This window comes from Rhamphochromis sp. 'chilingali' (genome assembly GCF_963969265.1).
Source record: "Rhamphochromis sp. 'chilingali' genome assembly, chromosome: 10".
Classification (NCBI taxonomy): Eukaryota; Metazoa; Chordata; class Actinopteri; order Cichliformes; family Cichlidae; genus Rhamphochromis; species Rhamphochromis sp. 'chilingali'.
In genome coordinates, this window is record NC_137937.1 from 34,968,338 (window position 1) to 34,986,723 (window position 18,386).

Genomic DNA, 18,386 nt, shown 5'->3' on the forward strand with positions numbered 1-18,386 from the left:
TTTTATGTATAGTGAAGTTACTTTTTGGCCACAAAAAAAAAACACATTCTGAGTAACATGAACTTAATAATTGTCAACAAATACACAGGAATTTAAGTTGATCCAAGATTATATTTATGTATGGTGAAGTAACTTTTTGATCAAAATAAAACACATTTATAATTAAAATGAACTTAACTGTCGGCATAAATAGTATTTATGTTGGTCAAATATGATATTTTGGTTACAGTGTAGTAATTTTTTGGTCCCACAGGAGATTCTATAAGGGTATTTACCTGTTTCCCAGCAGGCTAATTCGCTCCAAAATACAACCTTGATCATTTGGCTGTGTCTTATAACCATGACTACCGCGTAGGCAGGCTCATGCATGGTGGTGCCTGCCCACAAAGAAGTCAAGGTTCTAAGACCTTAGAAACTTGTCGATCACTTTTTTCCCCAAACGAACGTCAGCCTTAACATGGGCTGTGTGTGCGCTTGTGTCATGACCTTCAGAAAAAAGAAATGGATGTTGTGTGTATTTGTTTGAATGCGGCAGATGTGATGCCAAATACCTGGACATCAGCTAAGGGACTCGTACCTGGTGCTCAGAAAGAATAGAAATTCAGACAGATGTATTCAAATGAGTTAGACCCATTTAATTACAATAACAAACATCACAATTCTTTAACGTGCATGCGAAGTGCAAGATTTGTGGGCTTCAGTTTCCTAGAACACAAATTGCCCGCTGAAACTTAAGGAACTGTGTATTAAAATTGTAATACAACCTACTACTTGAATCCTCTTTTTTTTACTTTAACATGTGACAGTGAATCAAAACAAAAGATGACAGGCTGCTATACATTAAATTCACTAATTTAAACATAAAATGAGCAAAGCTTCTTTCATTCAACTTTGTCAGCACTCTTACAAAGTATTCTTGATTCTCTTCCATATTTGACTTTTCACCCTCAAGATTAAGGCCAGCTAAAGAGGGCATTACACAAACTTTAAAACACACCAATACCCTCAGAACACAGGTCATGGGAGAAATTAAACGCATTCCTTAAAAATGTGCAAATAACAGCATTTAAGACACAGCAAACCATTAACTCAGAAGACTTAAGAACAGCGCTTTAAAATTTAGTAAAACACAATGAAGTAGTGCCAGAAATGCAGGAATAAGGTTTTTGTGAAACTCACTCACGAATGGTCTATCAAGTCTGCTCTAGAAAATACCAAACTTAAGATTCATTACTTTAGAGCTGGCTTTTTGTCCATCAAGCTCAAGGCATAGCTTTTGAAATACCTCAAAGGTAAATTTCAGCTGCTTGGGATAGGTAAGGTTCAGAGCGTAGATTACTCCCATCATCAAAGCACAGGATCTGGCAACATCAATCCTCTCCAGGATCTTGGATCCCTCAACGATGATGGTTGGAGGCCCATCACCAATGATAGCAATCTTCATGATTTGCATTGCAAGGTCTGCGTTGAGCTCCTCCTCATCCTTGTAGGAGAAATTAAATGTTAGGATGTATAAAATACATAGCTCAAGCACTTCAGGATGACGTGCATAAGGGAATGAACTACTACAGGTAGGAAAATAAGCTAAAACAGGTTGTCTTTTGTGTTTTTCAGTGATTTTACTTTGTCATTCTGTAATTTTTAAAAGCTAAATTAAACCATAATCCAACGTTTAAAATAAAAAATGTCTTGTTTTTCCACTTTGAAAAGAAAATCTAATAAATCATTTTTAAGGGTTATTCCACTTCTAAGTGAAATTTTATCTATTGCCATATTGCCACAGTTAGAAAGTGAGAAACAAGCCTTTTGTAAACAGCACACTAATTCTCCTGATCCGGAAGCAATCCATTTGCTTTAGCAGAGCACAAACAATGGAAGTGAATAGCAGGTGCTAGCATGTTGTGTGCAAAAGTGATTAAAATGACTAACAAAAATGAAAACAGTAATGAAAACAAATATTTCTTGGGAGCTCAGTAATCATGTTCACGGCAAATGAAAAGTGCAAAAGTAACACGGAAGATTTGCAGAAGCTGATTTAGACTTGAGACTACATTGCAGTTACGACAAACACCGCTGTAAACATCCACTGCATGGTGCATGGATATAACGCAACAGTTGGAAAAGCCTCCAGCTTCCATAAACAAACACACACAGCCACTACTATACAAGCATGGTAAGCTGCAGTAACAATGGATGGGTCTTTGATTTGTTGAAGAAATATTGCACAAATAGCATGTTGGTTTATAGACACTGGTCGGCAGTGGCTTCAACTGCTGTGTTATAACCATGTGGAGGCTTACAGCAGTGCTTTGTCGTAATGTAGTCCCAAGTCTAAATCGGCTCCTGAAAATCCTTCATGTCAATTCATACTTTTCATTTGCAGTCAGCATGATTGTTGAGCTCCCCAGGAATACTTGGTATCATTATTGAGTGATTTTAATCACTTTTGCACACAAAATGCTAGTACCTGCCATTCACTTCCATTGTTTATGCTCTGCTAAAGCTGCTGCCAGATCAGGAAAATGACTGCGCTGGCTACAAAATTTTTTATCCTGTGTGTTTATGTTGCACCTTATCACGGAAACAGGTTTCTATTCAGCAAATTATGTTCAATGACAATGGCAATAAACATCTTCGGATTGTAATTCTGAAATGCTTTTTTCTCACTTATACATGGCAATAGACATATCTTCACTTAGGGTTGGAATGTCCCTTAACTCATTCAGTGCCAGCCACTCTCAGATTTCATACTCCCCTCAGTGCCAGAGATATTTAGCTTTTTCACTGATTTTGAAGGCTCACAGAATATTTTGTTCTATGACTATGTGAATTCTGAAACCACCATGACAAAAATGAGTCTCTCTTCTTTCAGCAGCAAAAAAAAAATGTTTCTACCTCTGTTATTTAGAAATCTGCAGTAGAAAAGAGAAACTTTCATGACAAAACACCTGTTTCTGGATCAAAAGCGCTTTGTGTAAATAGGTTTTTCTAGCAGATCAGTGACTTTGATGTAAATATTTCATGTTTCAATGATTCATGCAACATCTCAACTATGTTTTACTACTATGAAGTAAAAAAATCACCTGTAAAAATGTACTTTTGGCAGATTATTTTTTGTATAAAAATAGTTGTTTATAGACAATTTCAACATTTGAAAAATATATAAGAAAAAAGCGACTGATTTATGATTCAGAGAGTCTGTGTGTGTGTGTTACTCCCGCACAAGTGAGTGCGCGACTTAGTCTGTTCACCCCCCACCCGGCCATCGGTTCGTCTATCAACAATTTCTGTGCGTTTTATGCAGCAAATCGTTCATTATTCTGGTCCCTGCTGCCTTCAGAAGTTTCTAACAGGAGATACTGGTCAGATAAATCCGGTTCATGTTCACTGGAATCGCTAGAAAAACCATGACGTCAGGCTGCAGACACCTCAAGCTCGAAATGACAAGCTGGATCAAAAATCGCGCCACAATACTCGTTCTCAGTAGAGCCGACTGTCACGCTGGTGGGATTTTATCCATGTAATCAACTCCACCACCTTCTCAATTCAATAAAAAGCTCAAGAGGCATCTATGGCACTGAGCGTTCGGATTCATTTTGACGTCTAAAGACGTCTATGGCACTGAATGACTTAAATACTCAACCCTGAACAGAAAATCCAATGAACAAAACACAAAGACCCAACAGAGACATGCATTCAAAACTAAACAAAAAATTAAAAACCAACTCAAGTACTTGCGCTGTATTGTTTGAAAAGATCCTCCTCCTTCTCTCCAAGATAGACTATGAGGCAGCGAATAGCAATTTCTCTGCGCTTTTCAACTGTGTTGTCCTGATTGATAGAAAAAAATAGAAGGTGTTCAAAATACTCTTTTTCAGTGGAAAATGTGCCCACATTACAGAACTGGCAACAGAAACTGAGTATTTCAGAGGTTCTCATTGTTGAGTGAGTTGAGTGTTTCCTTGATCTGTGTGATTTTAGGCTACCCCATGACTTAAATGAACAAAAACAATCTAGGTAAGGACATGGCAGAGGCTGTACACTGGGGATATGGCGTAACCTATAATGTTTCATCAGCTCTTCCTTAGTGGAGGTTGCAAATTTACAGATTTTGCAAGGCCAATCCATACTTCATGATTCTGAATTACTCAATTCAAGCTTACTTGTTAAAGCTTACTTCAGAAGGTCCCTTGGTATTCGATACCAGGAGAAGATGATGGTTTGAGCCTTTGTCCTGGCAAGAAACACAGCAAAGTAACTGAATATTTCGGTGAGATTCCCACTTTCTTTAGAAGGCTGACCACGTCTTAACTGGAACCCCTAGATCTGCAACGCCAGGACAGTGTATAACACCAGAAAGTTGTGCCTGCACAAAAATACAAAAGATGGTATTTTCAACTTCACCTGTGAGTCTTCAATACAGTGAATAAGTTTCACCTGTCAAAGCTGTGTGAGCTAGAACCAAACATTCAAAACTACATAGACCTGAATACACTGGGTGCTGGAAGGCCTAACGTGGCTTTCCATAGATCAAATATACATAGAGGTGACATGGACTGGGCCAGTCTGTTGGAGCGTGTATCCCCAACGACCGCGATCTTGGAGGGGTCTCCACTCGCCCCCAGTGCATGTATTTCTACTGAGGAATGTGTTAACTCAAAAAATAAATAAATAAATAAATAAATAATATATATATATATATAGTTTTTTTTTATCAACAAAAGCAAACATAAGGTGTGGCATGACAGGACAGAATCATTTCTGACAGTAAATACGAAAAAAAACCCAAACTTTTTTATACACAAGCTACAATGTCAAAAATCCCACTTGATCTGTTTTCATTTCATTCTCCAAAACCAAATTGGAATCAATGCTGAGTCAGCAGCTATGGTCATTTTTGTGCACCCTAGTGTTGCAAAAACTGGCATACTACTGAAACCATATGTGGGATTATTGACCTTTCTTGCCTTATCTGTTTGGAAAAATATTTAAACATTTTCCTTATTTACCATGGGTGAATACATTCCTCAGTAGAAAAAATGCACTGGTGGCGAATGGGGACCCAACCAAGATGGCGGCCCGCTATTGATTTTTTTCTTACTTTCAACCTTTATTGAGGCATATAAATGTTACAGCCAGTGCCAATGCACGTCGCCTCTACGTCTCTACAAAACACGGAAAGTACCCAAAAATTAGGGACAGCTAACTAGCCTACCATATGCGGCACGTGCACTTAAGTCTGGTCTTTTACCTGTGAAAATAGGCCGAGCAGCCGGTGAAGAACCGCTCTTAGCGGTCAACAGACACACCGGACTAATGGCGACCGCACTTCCTGCGCAGAAGCCAATGGGGTTGAACTTCACCCCGTAACGTTACGAAAATTTAGAAGCGTTTCTTAACAATTACTAACATAAAATGCTTCCCTTCAAAAAATAAATTTCACATTTCAAAAATAAAATCACAGTGAACACAACTTAGCTTGGCTAGCTACGTTAGCATAGTAGTTTGCGCCGGGGCGAACAACGTCCGCTATCTTTTAAAAATTATAAGACAATTACAGTGGTCTGCATTAGAGTAACGTCAGTGTTAAATTTTCCAAAAAGAGCCCAACAATTTATGCTATCGCGGAATTAGCTGCTGTGTGTATATTAAAACACACAAACGCGGGGGCAAGCTAAGATGTATGTTATGTATGTTACGTCGTTGTTTTAAAGTAAACTAACAAAATCCAGAGCGACTGCAGATATGTGTAATTTCGCATAAAATTACTCACCGTTCGCGACGAACACAGCTCTTGATAAACCTTGAACACGTGCTGTTGAATATGTCCGCTTGTGTAGAAGAAGAGAACTATGAGCTGTTTACACGTCATCAAGTTGTATTTTACATCGACAGAACTTAAAATTATATTGTTTTTTGATTAAAAGAAGATTTTAAATTCAGACAAATCACGATTATATATTGAGTAAAGAGGCATAATTTATGTGTCACCCGAACTCAATAAAATAAAAATTTTAATTAGGAAGTCTAACAGTATTTATGAACTTGATTTTTCATTTCACAACAACATATATATGTAAGTAATGACTAAAGATCCCATTAATTACTTTTTAGAGTGCATGATCGCAAGATATGCATTAATAGACTGCGAATACAAAATGTAAACATTTGTTAACTGTTGTCAATGAATAAAACACTGATAGTTGCATTGTTGTCAGTAAAGATCACTGTACCTCACTTTCCAACTCCATGTCTGGACCAATTTGTTGGATATCCCAGTAGAATAATTTGTAAGCACCAATTCTGGAGAGTAGAATGTGAGGACTCTTTCCAGCCCAGGCATCCATTATATCTACAAAAAGTAATGAGAAAAAGAGATAAGTCAGCAGGACTAAATGTAAATCAAAATTTCAAATGCATAATTTCTTATGTAGTTGTCTGACAAAAGACGTGTTTCAGGGTAAATACTTTTAAGACGCTGATAAAATGGGCACATGGTTTAACATTGTATTTTGTAAAAAAAAAAAGGAGAACTTAAATTTGCTTTTATTTGGGGGTAAAGTTACACTTGCAATGTTCTACAAAGAAATTTAAATAAATTCATATTAATAAAAGAAAAGAAATTTAAATACATAGCAATAGAAATGCTCTTGCCCCCTATCATATCTTTTTTCCAGCAGAAACACCTATTACAACAATTTTTTAAAATTATGTTTAGTTGAAGCTACATGGCTAATTTGAAGAATCTAAGATATAAAAAATATTTTTGGTTCTTTCATACTTTTTGGTTTACTACATCATTTGTGTTAGGGTTAGTGCTCCATATGTGTCCATTCATAGTTTTGATGCCTCGAGTTCTAACAATGAATCTACAAAATAGACAAGGAAATTAAGAAGCAACATTAAAATGAAGGTGTGTCCAAACTTTTCACTCTTAGTGTACATCAGATGTACAATATCAATCATGAACATTCTGGGTTACACAACAACAAAAGAAAGATTCACAGTTTTGAAGGACTCACTTTTTCATTTGTGTAATTTTACACATGTGGCTTACATCCTTTTACAAGTTTTCTATAATGTTTTGCCCCATGAATGTTTTTTTAAAGCATTAACATATTGTTAAATTTAAATATTCTGTTAGGAAATATACCTAACAAAATCTTTTTAAAGGTGTAAAATTTCCTATGCCATGATCTACAGAGTACTGAAACAAACACTGTCATAGGAACAAAAGTCCTTTTTTAAAAAATAAAAAAATAGTATATTTATTTACATTTCTCTGCAACTGTTGGTTCTATGGTTTGTGCTGTAGATTGCTGGGCTGTAATCTGTGGACCTGAGGCTTGTGTGGTTGTAGCATTTGGAGCTGTGGTCTGTGAGGCTGGGTCTGCTGTTGTGGTTTGTGAGGCTGGGTCTGCTGTTGTGGTCGGGTCTGCCGTTGTGGTCTGTGAGGCCTGGTCTGCTGCTGTTGTGGTCTGTGAGGCCTGGTCTGCTGCTGTTATGGTCTTTGAGGCTGGGTCGGCTGCTGTTTTGGATTCGGTTTGTAGAGCTGTAGCGTGTTCTGGTGCTGTAGCACTTGTGGCTGGTTCTGGTGGTTCGTTCACTTTCTGTGCTGTTGCTCCTGACTCTGGTTCTGATACCGTTATTGGTATACCTTGTGGAACTGGAGATGGATGTTGTGTTTGAACTGGTAGTGATGTAAGTGATGCCATTGGTGCTGTAGCCTGTGTAGCTTTAGGAGGAGGTGCTGGTGCTACCGCCACTGGTGCTGCTGTAGCCTGTGAAGCTAGAGCAGATGCTGGTGCTGCTGGATCTGGTTGTGCTGTTAGTAATGTGGCTGGTGTTTTCTTTAAACCCCGGTGTGGCACTCTTGGCATGCTGTCTTTGCTTAACTTTAGTTGGTCAATATTTACTTTTGGAATGATTGTCCCATTGGAATCCTGAAGATCTGCACTTTTACCTTGGATTGCTGTAATAATGTAAGGGCCTAAAAAGTTTGCTTCAAGTTTCCCCCCTTTCCTCTGCTGGCTTCTTATGTTAGCTCTTAAAACTTTGTCACCAACTTTGAAGACGACATCTCTCTTCATCATTTTTATTTTGCCCTTTGTTTTTTCCTGAGCTTTGACCACGTTGTCCTTCACCAGTTCCAACAGTTTTTGATGCTTTTGAATGTCTTCCGACACCTCCTCCTGCCCCACAATGTCTTCCACAGTCTCATCAACCTTTGAATCAAAAGACATGTCTATCATTACTATAATTTGTGTACGATACACAGATAATACATAAAAGAACTGAGAAATACAGTGAAAATTTACATTAAGTGTCTTTGGTAAGGTTTTAAGACACAATGTATTTCTGGCAAAGCTTCAGTGTATCCTGGAATTGATTGGACATGAAGAAAACTGTTATTAAGGGGTGGAACAATCCATAGAAATATTCAGTGTTGTTGTCCTTTTATGGCGGTGACATAGCATCCATTGAAACTGATCTGCCTGCGCCTCAAAAACTAAAAAAGTTTCGTTGTGTGGGATTTCCGTGTAGTTTGTCACAGACAAAAAGACATACCATGAACTCTTCTGGGATTTCGGAAGGATAGCGAGCCTCTCTGCCAAACATTAGGTAATAAGGCGAGTATTTGGTGGTCACTTGTTTTTTAGTTCTGAGTCCAAACATTACAGCATCCAGGTACTCATCCCACATTTCTGGTTGGTCGCCAACGACTTTACACAGGGCTCTGACAATGAAAGCACATAGAAGACATTCATATGAAAGATCATTTACATTTTTTTAATAGTTTAATGTCATGCATTAATGTTTTGTTTGAAGGGAACCCCCATAAATGTATAACATGTACTCCAAGAATTTACCTCTGGATGGTGCCATTCATTTTCTCCACCAGCCCATTCGTTTGAGGGTGATAAGGGGAGCAGAGGCTTCTTTTAATTTTTAACAGTCCGCAAACCCTTTTGTTGAGCTGCAAAAGAAAGTTATATACACTGGCTATAAGCACATTACAATAAGAATTTAAATAAACAGCTGTCATACTAATATCTCAACAACAGATTTATAAAGACCAGAAAATTAACCATTTTCAAAAAATTATTCAAATATGAGTTCACATATTTTTGCCAAAGACTAAAGTACTTACAGAATTGACAAATTCTTTGCCTTGGTCAGTCAGTAAGAATCCTTTTTGGGGCTTCGAACTGGTGGACGAATTTTATGAGACAGTTTGTCACTTCCCCGGCTGATTTTGACTTTAAAGGGTATGCTTGTGGCCATTTTGTAAAATAATAAATAAAAACACATATGTATTGATGTCCATTGTTGGTTTCAGTAGGTTTTCCAATGAGGTCCATCCCAACCAGTTCAAATGGCTGAGAGACCTTAAAAAGAAAATCATAGTTAAGTTAATAATACTGAAATTACACAGAATGCTAGTCTACTGTTATAATTTTTTCAAGTATATAATCAGTAGGTTTCTAAGCAATGAAAACATTGTGTGATTAAATGTGATTATTTGCTATGGTCGATGACTAACCTTTATCGGAATGTATTCTGCTGGTTTTTTAATTGTTGCAGCACTTGCCTGGCAAAGTGCGCACTGTGAAACCTAATCAAAAATAATACCTGTCAGCCTGGACGAATGTGCTGTGTGAAGGAAATTAAATTAAATCAGATCTGAACTGCGTACATTTAAGGAACCTGTTCATATTTAATTGAAATATGAACCAGTGATTTTTTGATTGCTGATTCCAAGAGAGTCTTTGTGGAAATCCTGTTTGGCTTTTTGTTATTTTAATTCTCTTCTCTGTTTTCCAGAACAGTTCTCCACAGTCACTGTCCACATGGGTCAGTGGGACCAAGAAGCACTCTGCTAATGTGTGGACTCTGACCAGCAACATCCCGCAAGACCCAGACAGTGTTTTCTATCTCCCAGCTGGAGTTTTTTGTTTGTCTGTGACTGGAGAGTCAGATTTTTGTTGAGCTTCACACTTGCAGAGGTAAGTCAGTTGGCAGAGATTCCTCCCACCCTGGTTTTTATGTGCTAGATTTCTTATCTGAAACAGTAATATTTCAGTGACTGCTGCTTATACCACAGGTTAATACACGCTACTGATCCCTGATGGGAGAATCATCAATTTTGGCAACAAAGAAGCCTGGTGGATGTTTGTTTACAGTCTGATGGTGGGACATCATGCTCTGCCTCTTCAAAGTTTGCCTCCTCATTATTATTCATACCCAGTAATGTGAAGTATGCTTATATCTACTATAACTGAACAAACGCGGTGGTCTTCATTTATGGAGGCTGTTGAGTCTGAATGTTGGATGTTGTGTATCTCGTGTTCTCTGGGTTTTGTTGTCCTCAGTCTTTTCGCAGGATCAGAAAACAAAACCAGGAGGTGCGTAAATGTTTCTTCTCCATGATGTTTCTTCAAATGTTTCTTCTGGATGATGACACGGGATGCCACCTTTGGTCTTGTGATGAAGCAAAGCTCAGGAAGAAGTGTGATTAAATGGTACCCACATGTTGAGAAGGATGTACAGGGGCACCTGCAGCCAAATCCAAGCTTCAGGTTAGTTGTAGTTGCAGAACGCTATAGGACTGAGACAGCTGAGGCATCAAATGTTTGATTAAACGGATGAAAAAGAGAAGTTTCTTCCCTATAATTATCACTTAAAATCTGTAGCAACTTCAAGTCTGTCAGCGTGCTGAGCATGCTCAGAATGTGACAATATATTTTTGTTCAATATTTAATTTCTTTCAGTTGCAATTGTTAAATGAAAAATATATATATATATTCTTATAATTTAGCAAACTAATTTATCAAAAAAAAAATGTACATATATCTGTATTAGTTTTAATAAATTAATTTGACACCTGTATTGAAAATACCATATTGTATTCATACAGAATCAGTTTGGTATCATTGTTTGTCTGATTGTTGAAGCTAAGAGCTACTTTGATCTGTTTAGATCTAAAGTATCCAAAGTTGAGTTCTAATGTTTCTTCACCCCTGTGTGTGTGATATGTGATTTCCTACATGCTGGCAGAGCAGAGCAGCAGTTTGTGCTCACAGATGGTGACGGTGTGGAGAGACGGTGGTGTTTCCTCAGAAGAGAGTCACAAAGGACACCAGTCCATCTCACCACCTTGACTTGCTGACTGATGTTTGTCTGCACTGCACAGAGTAAATCAACTGACCGAGGTTTGTCCAGTGACGTGTTATGAATTGTATATTTGTTTTATGCTTACAGTTATGTTTTTCTTGACAGAGGTTCTGCAGAGGTTAGACAAAGCAGAGCAAATATGTGCTTTACATTTTACTGTTATTTTCTGGGATATTTGTTGCCTGATGTTCAGCAGGAATGAAGAAATAGAATCAAAGGGAGATGTTTTTGCTGTTTTTGTAATGATGTAAGTAAATCTTCAATATTATTTATTTGCTTGGTTATATTAGGAGTGTTTCTGAGTGAGGGAGAGAGGAGTCATCATCCAGTTTAAGTGACGTAGATCAGTGGATACACTTGTCTCCCCTTTAAAGGAGGCGATCCAAGTCATCCTTAAATGTTAGTGCTTTCAAATACACAAACATTTTTAAAGGACAAAAATGAACATCCAACTTTGACTGTAATACAAAATAAATCTTTGCATGTGTGTTTTCAAACTCTCAGATGGGCAGGATATCAGTCTTGGACTGTCAAACCTGCCGGAGCAGCACTGAATGACCACCGCACATGAGCATGTTCCTGCAACATTCAGCATCTGATCTGTCATCTGTGTGCTTCTGCTTTTTGTAAGTAGAGTTACCCAACTCCAGTAACTCTAAACACATGCCATCCATTTCTAACGGCCTGGTTACTTCCTGTCAGTTACTTTAGAAACCATGTGGTCACCTGACCTAACACTGTTTCTTCTTCTTCCCCTTAATGTTCAAGTGTCACATGTCAAACAGCTGGAGAGGAAACTACACCAGCGTACTGGGATGTTTCAGCAACACGTGCCAGATGCTGTTCCTTCATGGTGACATCACCAGAGCATCTTCTCTTCAGTGCCATCCTCTCCTGTCACCCTCTCTGCACGCAGCTCTTTGAGTATGGGGTAGATAAGGGCGCAGAGAAACCCTTATTACTAATTTGTATTATAATTCAATTTTCATGAAATATTCATATTCAGTATTGGTCCTTTTATATTAATAACCACGTATCCACCCAGGCTCATGGTGGGGCAGGGCTCTGTCCTGGGATGCTTGAGTGAAAGGTAATGTACACCTGACCAGGTATCCAGTCTGTCAGAATTGTTTTCAATATTTGGTTCAAAAACATGAGTGACAACAAAAATCCAACTAGGATTCTTGCATGTGATGAATGAAGTCTGTCTTTGACTGTATTGTCCAGCTGATCCATCAAACCCCCAGCAGGTGAACCTTATTCATGACATAACACGGCAACAATGCAAAAAATGAAACAGCAACAGTCTAAATGTAAAGTGTATTCTAAACTGCTCTTCAATAAATCATATGCAAAGAGTCATTCAGGACTGTAAAACGTGAACTACAGAACCCAGAGTCTTCATCATTAAATCTCTGGTTGCTTCATTTTTCTATCCTATATCAGACACTTTAAGGTTAGGTTAGGTAAAGTTGCATTCTCATGGTGAGGCAAAGTGCTTTATGTGTGTGTGTGCGTGCGTGTCATGAACGGCTATAAAAGGCCTATAATTAAAGAACAAAGCGGGGTTTGAGTTCGAGTTACGACAGACTGTCACTACTTGTAAGTGGAACGCAGCCTCCCTACGGCGGACAGCTAATAACAGGAATCGGACGCGGTCCACCCGAGTCCACAGCAACCACCATTGCAACCGCCTAGCATGACCTTAGAAACATATTCTGTCTTCATAACGATCAAAAACATGAAATGATTTGCAAAGTGTGAAAGTACAGCTGCAGAGAGCTATGGCGGTATCTTTGGAAGCTGTTTACATAGCTAATAATATACGATGTAACCATGGAGACAGTCAGTCACGTGAGCTAGCGGTGCATGTTTACTACAGTGAATAAGGTGATTGCGTGTACACGCTGCAGGGGGTAAAGACATTACTTCAATATTGTTTTATACTGATATATATTTGCCTTCTGTTGACCATCACCTCAGGTTCACCATTACAGTTTCAGCAGACAGATGCACACTGTCTAAATATGAACACACTCAAAAACTCATGTCTCAGAAATAAGCACAGATGTTCATGTTTGTCATTAGAGTTTTATTTGTAAGAAAATTATGAACTTCATATTGTGTATCAAATAAAAGAACATTTCACAACTCTGAGTCAACAGAAACAGGTAACAGAAATGTCTCTAATGTGTACAGTGTAGTGTAAGCATTAAAAGATCATAAAGGAAACACTAACATTTATGTGAAACTAATTGTAATAAAAAAATGAACAGGTGGTTTATAGATGTAAAAGAAAGAATCTGAAAACAACACTTTTTTGGTCTAAGTGATCAAAGTAGAAAACAGAACTGATGTTCAAGAACAAACCGTAGCTGCACTAATATTACACATCTCCATTGTTGTGGTGAACAGACATGTTGCTTTTAAAACCACATGCAGTGTGTGACCGTGACTGTTCACTGAGACCATGAACGCCACTTCGCTGAAGCCTTCGCCTTCTTCTTCTTCTTCTAAATTGGAAGCAGAAGGAGCACGAGCTGCTTTGATCTACTGAAAGGAAAAAGCAGAATATCTGAGTTGAAACCAGTCAGCTGAAACCAGTAAGACAGGAACAAATTCAATGCAGCGTCTCAGGTGGCTTAGCCTGTTACAACTGTTGATACAAGCTAAATACAGTTAACACACAGTGTCAGGGAGCTCCAGTGTGGGAACTAGTGGCTTTAGGTTTGTAGTCATTTAACTTTCATCCCTTCATTCATTTAATTCAGGAGGAAGAAATGTCAGGTGGGTGCAGGCTGGTTACATGCATTTGGTCCCATGCTGTCTTTAACTTGGTTCATTTTATGGCTGGGCTGTATGTGGGGTTATATCATGTTACTTGGGCAGGAGTACCTGTCCCCTGTTAGACTTAGAAAGTTTCTCCATAAGTAGAGCTTCTAACTCTTCTAGCACATCTGTGGCTGACAGTTTTTTGGTGGCTCTTTTTACCCCACACTGGTTGTGAGTGTGTAAATAGCCCCACTAGTTATTTTGGGTTGCAGTTAACTTGGGAGGAAGAGGTAGGTCTGCCATGACTAGATGAATAACAATTATCTGGGATACATAAATTTCATAATGCATGCATATATCTCTATAAACCTGCCTGAGGGCTGCCATTTTTTACATTCAGTTATTTCTCTGTTGAATCTAAATAATGAATGTGTTACAGTTAAACTGACACTGATCAGTGTAAATGGCTCATTGGGACACAGAAACCTTTAAATTAAACCCTATCACCTGATATCGAGTGTCAAACAATATCAAAGCTGTAAAAGCTGTTTACAGTCAGAATTTATAAAACTATGATTGTAAATAAATTCAAACAAGTGAGCTTTTCTCTTTGTGCTGAATATCAACACTGTGATTTCTTAGACTGTAAGCTTTACTTTAGCACAACCAGTTGTAGAAGCTGCCACTCCAAATGTCTTTGATAACAAGAAAAAAATACCTTTTCAGTCCACGGCCTGAAGTTCTTCTCTGACATCTTCTGCCATCAGCTTTGTCTGCTGCTTTGAAGACAATAAACCACAAAAAGATGATTTAGTCACTTTGTCTGCGTCGTGCAGCTCGAATGTGTCGTGTAACGATGTTGAATAGCTGTCGTTATCCCTCTGCTGTGTCAGTAGGATTGTACTGTACAGCATCTCATTGATATGTGAGGAATGCTAATGTAAACAGACTTACATCATTAAAATATAAAGGGCAGGAGATATTTAGATATTTTTATATTTATATTACATTTTATAGCTGACGGATATTACTAAATAGATAGAATTTACTAAATAGCTGGATGAACATGAAAAATATGTCTATAATAACAAATGACCATGAGAGCCAGTAGAATTAATTCAACTGGACACTCAAAAGATGTCCTTAAATGCTCTTTAAGTGGCGGAACAGATGAACAAACAGTTGTATCTATGAAGCGCCTTGAGGCGACTTATAGAATAGAATAGAATAGAATAGAATAGAATTCAACTTTATTGTCATTGCACATGCACAGGTACAGGGCAACGAAATGCAGTTTGCATCCATCCAGAAGTGCTTTAGTGATATAGATATATTACAATATATATTAGCAATAATATAGATATGTGAGTATATTACAGAAATGGGTCTATTATGGTATGTTATAATGTACACGGTATGAAGTATGTTGTGAATATTCTATAACTATAAGTATGTACAGGCTGTAGTGAGTACAAGCTATGTACAGGATATGAACAGGATATAAATATGAAAAACTATACAGAATATGAAATAAATAACTTTACAGAATCTGAGATATACAGCTATACAGAAATGGGAACTATGCAAGTTGTAAACAGTTGTAGGATTAAAGATTATCGAATGTACAGAATGATTATTTACACAGAGCTATACAGTAGTGCAGTTAAGATAAGTGAGGGTGTAGATAGTTTCTACAGAGGCTATATAAAGTGCTAGTGGTTGTGAGTGGTGGTTCAGTCCATGTTATTATTGTGTTTGAGGGTACAGTTGTCCATTGTGGGTGTGTGTATGTTCAGTCCATGAGTTTAACGTGGGTCAGATGTCAGGAGGCAGAGTTCAGGAGTCTGACAGCTGTGGGGAAGAAGCTGTTCCGGTACCTAGTGGTCTTAGTCCGGAGGCTCCTGTGGCGCCTCCCAGAGGGCAGGAGGGTGAAGAGTCCATGTGATGGGTGACTGGGGTCTTTGATGATTTTCCCAGCCCTTTTCAGACACCGCTTCCTGTAGATGTCTTTTATGGCAGGAAGTGGTGCTCCGGCGATGCGCTGGGCAGTTTTCACGACCCTCTGCAACGCCTTCCGGTCCGAGGCAGAGCAGTTCCCGTACCAGACTGTTATACAGTTGGTCAGGATGCTCTCGATGGTGCAGCGATAGAAGTTCACCAGGATGTCTGAGGACAGGTGGTTCTTCCTCAGAGTCCTCAAGAAGAAGAGGCGCTGGTGAGCCTTCTTGACCAGCTTGGAGCAGTTGGTCGTCCAGGTGAGATCCTCGGAGATGTGGACTCCCAGGAACTTGAAGCTGCTCACACGCTCCACAGCGTGTGAGCATGTTGTGATTTGGCGCTATATAAATAAAATTGAATTGAATTGAATTGAATTAATCGCTTACTTGAGATGAAATCTGCTCAGCTACTTTGAAAACAGCTTCTAACTGGTTCCTCCTTTAACAGGATGACTGCTCAGGGGTAAGGCCATCATGCAGTCCAGCAACCTTTATGGTTCTGCTTTGATTCACCAGGAACTATTAGGGAAACCTTCCAGCGCCTCCTGTGAAAGACACAGGGATAAACACACAAACATTTATTAACATGTTCCACAGTGTTCCAGTTTGATTTTCTCATCCTGTGGACAACAACGTACATGGATGCAGGTTTATTGTTAACTTTTGTAAGGTTTATTTAGTGAACATATCCAGCTGCAGCTCCACTGTGATCCTGAACTGGATAAGCACTTAAGAAAATGTGTCAATAAATGCACATACATCAACTTACTATATTTATCCAAACAGACGGGACCAATAATGCTTCACTGAGTTAGAGACTTTAATGTCTCTTCTATGTAAGAATGTCTCGTGCTGATATACCTGCAAACTTGACAACAAAGGTTTTTCAGACTGCATGTAGCTGTCCTCTATGTCAGCTAACACATTTACATTTATGTCACACTTATTTCTGCTTTCCCATTTTATAATTATTACTTACATTTTGATTATAAACCTTGAGTTTGTAAATGATCAGATTACATAATTGGAATACAATGTATCCAATTCAGGGTCGTGGGAGGATGAAGCCTATCCCAGCTGATACAGGACAAAGACAGGCTGCCAGTTTATCGCAGGGCTAACACAATATGTGTAACAGAAAATCCACTTAAATGTTTGATATTTCTTATAATAATCATAATTATGACTATTATTTAAAGGTTTCTTTATAAATACATTTTGATTTTTTATAACCTCTAAAATATAAACCTGAGCTGTTTCAGATTCTGACCTCTGACCTCACTGCAGCTCCCTCTTGGAAGTACGTCTGCTTCTTGTCTACCCCCAGTGTTGACCGCCTGCCCTTGATATCACGTACTGTACCTGAGGAACAAAAAAGGACAAACACTTGCCTTCATTTAAGAAGTACATTCATACAGAGGTAATCTATGGAAACACACTAGTTCAACCTTTGGGAGAAATCAGTTCCTGTGAAACATTTCTGTAAATGAACATCATGTGGAGAATGAATGAAATGAGTTCTTCAGGTGACTCAGCAGTCCCACACTGACAAATGAAATCTAGTTAAACTATTAAGCATATTTGCTCTTCTGAAATCTGTGTTAAACAACAACAAACATAAATTAGTAACAAAAATACAGCTGAGTAGAGGCTTTACAAACCACCAGCAGCCATAATGCTGAATTTTAATCTTCAAATGTTTCTGAGCCGTCTTCAACCTGCTTTTAACACATTAACACATTTTAACACAGTTCTATCACACACCACACAGAAACTTCTTTTTTTTTCCTCACACATCAGACTTCACACATGATCCTCTCCAAATGCCTGCAGGAGGTTAACATTCATTTAAACCTTTCAGACCTTTTTGATTCACAGATGAACTGAACCAACCTTGAAATTAGCACAGAGCTGCAGAGCTGTATGACTGAAACAATGTATGTATGTATGTATGTATGACTTTTAGGCTGAGCCTAAAAGTTCAACACAGTAATGATAAATTCCTCTGCTGTCTGTGGAAACTGGTGGTTTCTATCATTGCTTCTTTTTTCTCCCCTTAAGGAGCTTTAATTTTGCTAAAGTTAAACATGTTAAGTGTTTAAAATGCAATATTAAAATGATCTGAGACTTTTGCACATCTTTTTGAGGCCTTCTTTGTTTGGTTTGTTTGTTTTTAATCATGTGCTCTAGATGGCAGTGTTTGCTCAGCTTTGGTAATAAGCGACTCAAATTAGATCACTGGATAAAAGAGTTAAAACTACTGTCAAACTGAAACGTTGTCCTCACTGCAAAACAACCAAGAATTTGATTGTTACATTTTGGTCTTCTCCCAGGAAACAATGAAACACATATATGCTAAAAGCTGAAATATAACTCAGAATGTAATATTAGTGTTTAGGTTTCAACACTGTTTTGAAATAAATACCAGCTCTTTAGTATGTA

The 18,386-nt window shown here is 38.2% G+C and overlaps 2 long non-coding RNA genes across 2 annotated transcripts; one reads left to right on the forward strand and one right to left on the reverse strand.

Annotated features, from left to right (window-relative positions):
- The first annotated feature begins 10,459 nt into the window (after positions 1-10,459).
- On the forward strand, positions 10,460-12,547 carry LOC308404282. The gene is made up of 5 exons (XR_013973090.1): positions 10,460-10,580; positions 11,059-11,213; positions 11,466-11,574; positions 11,680-11,801; positions 11,944-12,547. It is a non-coding gene; the product is annotated as an uncharacterized lncRNA (long non-coding RNA).
- A 164-nt stretch (positions 12,548-12,711) lies between these two features.
- LOC308404281 lies at positions 12,712-18,305 on the reverse strand. Its single transcript, XR_013973089.1, has 4 exons — positions 17,215-18,305; positions 16,332-16,489; positions 14,666-14,723; positions 12,712-13,728 (listed from the first exon to the last, which is right to left on the reverse strand). It is a non-coding gene; the product is annotated as an uncharacterized lncRNA (long non-coding RNA).
- Positions 18,306-18,386: the final 81 nt, after the last annotated feature.